Source organism: Natator depressus, chromosome 21, assembly GCF_965152275.1.
Source record: "Natator depressus isolate rNatDep1 chromosome 21, rNatDep2.hap1, whole genome shotgun sequence".
NCBI classification, from domain to species: domain Eukaryota; kingdom Metazoa; phylum Chordata; order Testudines; family Cheloniidae; genus Natator; species Natator depressus.
In genome coordinates, this window is record NC_134254.1 from 6,606,209 (window position 1) to 6,612,208 (window position 6,000).

Below are 6,000 nucleotides of genomic sequence, written 5' to 3' on the forward strand. Positions count from 1 at the left end.
CCGCAATATCTTCCCCCTTCTATTTCAAGCAGTGGGTTTCGTGCACAAGCAAGGCTCTGAAATGAGACTATTGGTATGAGTCAAGTGGCTGGTGTGAGTACCGATCTTGTCACATTTTCAGCAGTGCTGAGTGCGCCAGAGGGCTGCTTGATTTGTCTGGGAGTAGGAGCAATGCTGGAAATGTGACTAGGTTTTTTTGTGTGTGGATCTATGACCTTCCTGAGTGACACAGTATATTTTGTAGGGAAAACACTGCTGAGGTGGTGAGTGTGGGATAAACACCCTGCCTAGTCTAGAAGGGGTTAACGAGGCTGGGAAGGGGCCAACTAACAGGAGAGGTCAGAGCTGAGGGGGAACAAGTGGGAAGAGAAGAAATAAGGTGGGGAAGGAAAAGGACATGGGTGATGGAGGGGAGAGACAAAGGTCTGGTCTACACCTAAAACTTAGGTTGACCTAGCTACATTGATCGGGGTGTGAGAAATTAACAGTAGTATAGACATTCAAGAGTTTCACATCCCAGGTGGTATTCAGGAGTTAGCTAGAGCTGGTGGAAGTGGCATTTTCATCTGGCTCCCTCTTTCTGGGCCAGTCTGGTCAGGATATTTCTCTGGATTAGGATGGAGGAAGTCTGGGGTCCCAGGAGATAGCGAGAGTGGCAGCTATGATGGGGAAACTTTTCTCCCCCAAGTCTTTAAGTACCTAAAGAGAGAGTGATGAGTGGAACAGCCCGTTGCCTTCATTATTTTGTTCACCAGTTAGGCTTAGTTTGACACCAATTTTGGCTCACTGATTTTTGGTTCCACACTTTCCTTGTTCACCAAGAACGATCTTAACACAGTTCTTGAGTTATATCAGTAGCCCTCTTGTTTGGACTAGTTCAGTCTGTCTTGCTTTTGCACTTCATTTGTTGTTATAGGTGAGTGTGGTGATCTGTGAATTTCCGCTCACAGCTGAGCTCACAATTAGGGTATATGTGTAGGCTGAGTTATCACAACAGGGGCTGTCATTGTCTTGAGTGGATCCAACTACCTCGTGCTCGTGGAAGGCATCTCTAACCCTGCCATGGAAGATTAATTTGTATTAATATGCAGGATTAATTCTGTGTGACTGAGAATATTAATGCGGTATGATCTTAGTGCAGCACTAACTGCTCAGGGGCCTAGTTAGTCACAGAGCAGGTACAGCATGAGCAGCAGCAGTGCAAGCTTCACCTCCGTTGCCCCCCTTCCAAGGGCCTTAGCCCTGCCCTGGTTGGGCGCCTTCTGTAGAGGCAGAGTGCAGAGACTTGAGTGCTATTCCTGACTCTGCCACTGACTTCTGCGTGACCTTGGGTCAGTCACTTCACCCCTCGGTTTCCCCTCCTACCATGTCTGTCTTGTCCATTTAGACTGTAAGTTCTTTAGGAGCAGGGACTCTCTTGTTGTATGTATGCATCCGTCACGGGGGTCCTGATCTCTTTAAGGCCTCTGGGTGCTATTGTAATACAATAACATCAGTGAGAGAGGAGTGCAGCCTCCTTGGCTTCTGCTGAAACTGCCAACCGATGGGCCAGTTGGGAGAGTGGCTTTTTGATGCCGACTGCAGTAAAATTTGGCTTTTTAAACTGTCCTTGCCTGGATCATCTTTGTCTCTGCTTTGGTGCTGCTTGTTGCAGTCTTGATGGCCTCAGGCTCCAAATAGGATTGCTTTAGTTTTCAACACAACTTATTTTGGAGCAAAGTGGCAAAACTGTGGTAGGTTCTCAAAATAGTGGGGACAGGAGCTGCCATCTCTTCAGGGTGCCACCTTCAGACCCTGAGTCATGGCTGCCATGTCTCCAGATACTTATGGAAGCAACCTGACTCTTGACCACGTGTCGGGTTGCCAATTTTGGTTGGACTTATTCCTGGAGGTGCCATCACATGACATAGTCTTTAATTAAAGATTCATCTTTAATTCCTGGAGGGATGGCAACTCTAGACCACGCTATCCAAAGCCCTGCAGTATAGAGGCTTCCGAGGCACTTAAGATGCATTCTGAAGTATCTTTGGGAAACATGTTTGCCAAGTGATGTCATAATATTGCATCACCCCGTGAACTCAAGATGCTATGACCTGCAACTTGAAGGATGAAGTTTTATGAAGGTGGCCACTTGGCATCCAGAGTTCACCTGAAGTAGGAAGTTGAACCCTAACTATAGGTCATAGTGTCACAAGGCATCTCGGCCATTGTCCTGCAAGCCACGTTGGAAGATTATCAGAATCCAGCTAGAATAGGGTTTCTTGCTACGAATCTTGACCATTTGATGACTAGCACCATCTAGTCCCCAGGCACAAACTAGCACCCCTGGTTGTGATCCTTAGAACAAACCCACAAACCAACTGAAACTTTCTACTTACAGTCACCAGCTTGCTGTGGTGGAACTGAAAGTTCCATGTCATGCTTTCTGTGCTATTGAGAGCTTTATGCAGAACTCAACACCTTTGTGTGTCGGACTGAGTAGCTTGCAACAACATGCCCGCACAAGTGCACAGGAGGACTGGCAGAGGTGAGAAAGGGATCCTGTGATATCTTGAGAGGCACAGCATAGCGAAGTTAGCGTTTGTAGCTTTGCGCTTCAATAAATATCTTTGTGCCTTAGAAAAATCTCTAAGGCTTTGATCCAGGAAAGCACTTAAGCACAGGCTTAAAGTTAAGGATGACCTAAATGAGTGCTACTCTTTGAGAGAGAAACTAGAGCATTGTAAAACACACCACAAAACCAAAGCAACCCAAACCCTTACTGTTAATGAGACTGGTTTTTTTTTTTTCTCCTTTACTTGGGACTGTGGTGGTTGCTAGTAAGGCATGAAACTCTTAGGGTCATTCAGAAAATTGCCAGATATGCAGATTTTCAGCTCACTTGTTCGAGTCAGCTGCTGAGTTCAAAGCTGTTTTAAAAGGGCACTGTTGAATTATAGAACAGGCTAGGGCTGAAGTGCCTGACCTGCTTTTGCATAATGTGTTGGCTACCCCCACATCTACGAGTCTCCCTCAACCAGCCCAGCCAAAGATCATGGGGTTGTGAAGTCAGGAACTTGCTGTGAGATTTCTGATATGCCAATGCTTTTCAAAAACTTTTTTTTTTCTTGCAGTGATCTTACTGGATTTTGTCTTTCTAGAATTGCTCTTTGGGACAGGAACTACTATTTACTCTCTATACAAAGCCTTCCACAAAGGGGCCCCAACCATGCCAGTATAAATCTTTAACCATTAAACTGTTTTTACTCCTTTTAAGCTTCTCTGCATATTTTTTTTAAACTCTGCCTTGTTTTGCCTCCCCCCCCCCCCCGCCTCCATTTTCCCCCAGTCTCATCTAAGCAGGACACTAACCCAGTAATATCCAAGTCACTCATGAATGTGGTGAAAAGTTCCTGACATTTCTTCCCCCCACAGATCCAGATTTTGTGCACATAATGTCACTGATAGTTATTTTTTTAATGGGACTTATGCTCCTTCCTGTAGGGTTCTAACATTATTCGCTCTCTGAGTGTATTTTGCTAATCAACCCTGATCCTATTATTTTATGCTGCTAAAAATTGGGAGTAACTCTAGTGAAGTCAATAGAGTTGCATGGAGATAGATCAGAACTGGGCCTGATTTGATTTTTATGTGGCAATCGTGTGTGTGGTGCCCAGCACTTACGTGCCCAATCAGGGTCTCTGTGCTACTGCAGTACAAACTAATAATGAATTGACTTAGGGACTGTTTCTGATTTCACTGGTGTAAATCAAGGATAACTCCACTGAAGTAAGCGGAGTCCAGCTAGCCCCCCACTCCATAGCACGGTGGCAAGCAGAAGTTACAGTGCCAGCAGACGTTGAGTGGGTCATGGTACATTTCAGAACAAACTTTGACTCTCTCCTTTCTTTACTTGACTTTCTAATATAGCTGGGTTTGGGGAAAAAGAACTAGAAAAGATTGAGTCCAGCATCTCCATGTTCCACCATGCAACTGACTTGCCAGGCACAGTATTAGGATCCCATTTCTGTTCATGTGACCCCTACTGTGTTGGGTGTATGTGATGAGATCAGTTTCCAGGAGCTAGGATCTGTATTTAATGTACAGTTCTAGTAGGTTTGTTGGCTATTTCTGCTCTTACGAAAGATTAACCTTCAGCACCAATCGCTGGGGTTACAAACTGGCAGCAGTTAGCCATGCTTGATGCTGTACAAGCAAATGAGGGGTTACAGTCCCCGCCTTCAGGAACTCCCAAGGTAAGGGTTCCAATTTTGCAGACCTTACATTTGTGAATAATCTAATGGAGCTCATGAGGAATTCAGTTGATTTCAGGAGAAACGCTCCCCACTGAGGGTGTAGTCTCCTAACTTCCCTTTTAAAGGAATGGGGTGTTATAAAAATGGAGTCTCAGGGTACCTAAAAGCAGTGCATGTTCTAGTACCATAGGTTGAGTGAACCATATACAAGATACAGGAACAGAAAGCTGTCTAGAGAGAGGTTGGGGAACCTGATATTCTTGCATAAGGAATAGATTTCTGTGGGGTTTTAAAAAAAATATTTATTATGTAATATAGTGACTCTACTGCTCTACTGTAATATAGTGACTCTACTGCTCCAAGCTCTACTGTGTTTCCTAATGACCAAAAAGAACCACAGTGTCATTCCTCAATGAGGAAATATTTTGCTTATAAACCTCACTCAGTAGCACAGACAGTGACTTTCAAAAGCAGACAGCAGTGAAGAGAGAGAGTGAGTGAGAAAAGTGACTCTGTCTGATGGTAGCTCCTAGCTTTAGCAAGATTCCCCTCTCTGGCTCAGGGCCTGATCTTCTGCTCTTTTATCACTTTTCAGGATCTTTTCTGCTGCTCTTATCTTTTACCCTTCACTACCATTTTCATGCTGATACTCCACTCATCTTTCAAGGGGTTCCCCTTCCCTGCCTCTTCAGTTTCTCTTGACCACAAACTTGTGACTTCACTTCTGCTTTCTTCAAACTAAGCACCTCAGGATGGAAGCAATTCTCTTGGGCAAGATCCTCATCCTCAATCACAGCACGCGCTTTCCCATTCCCCTCCATGGACTGTAGACTTAATTCTGAAACTTGCTTCTCTTCCTGCACCTCTTCTCTCCTCATTATGGCCTTCTCGCTCCTTCCACAGTGTTGCCCATCTAGGGCTGTACTCCTGCCACTGCTCATGCTGTCATGTGTGACTTGATCTCCTTTCACTTTGCTTATTGAGCTTTCCTTCTTTATGGCCTAAAGTCTCAGCTTCCCATATTCTGGCTGGGGGAGAATGCTGCCTCCCATCTGTTAGTGCATCATTCCTTTCAACAGCTCTACTTGATACTTATTCAATCATGTGCTTCAAAAGTGCAGGGATTTTTAAAATCTTCCAGGGCGTTGCTCTTGTTTGTTTCAATCATTCACCTCTTCCTTTCCCAAACTGATCTTCCATCCCCTGCCTCTGTTGCTCTCCCTGCCCACCCCTGGGATGAATGGTTTGTTCAGCATCTGTCCTCTCCAGTAGCTTCCCTGTACCTCTCTGCCTCAAAAATTTAGTCTCAGGCAGCTGACACTAGCTGTCTCCTATTTTTCTCACTCACCTTCTTATGTTTTTCTTTAGCTTTGTAATTGTGCACATGTGAAAACAGTGGATGATACAGCAGGTACTGAGAAAGTCTTTAAGTTTGTATGTAAAAACATTAGCATAATCACCCTAAGACTTGAATGTCCGTCTGCTTTTTCCGCTGAGGATTCCAACGCGTACTCCCCTTGTTAATGAATGAAGCAACCTCCATTCCCCCTCTGAAATGAGCCAGTATCATCATGCGGGTTTTGTAAAAGCACTGCCCAGGCCCTCAAAGACACCTTCCTTCTGCCTACGAATGCTGCATACACAACAGCGGGGGTCTTTGGTGTGGTTTCAGAAAGGCTGAGCGCCCCCCACGTTCCAACTGTTGGGGTAGGGAGCTGCTGGCGCTCACCTGGGAAGGTGGGCACACAAAGTTTGGGTGCTGTGA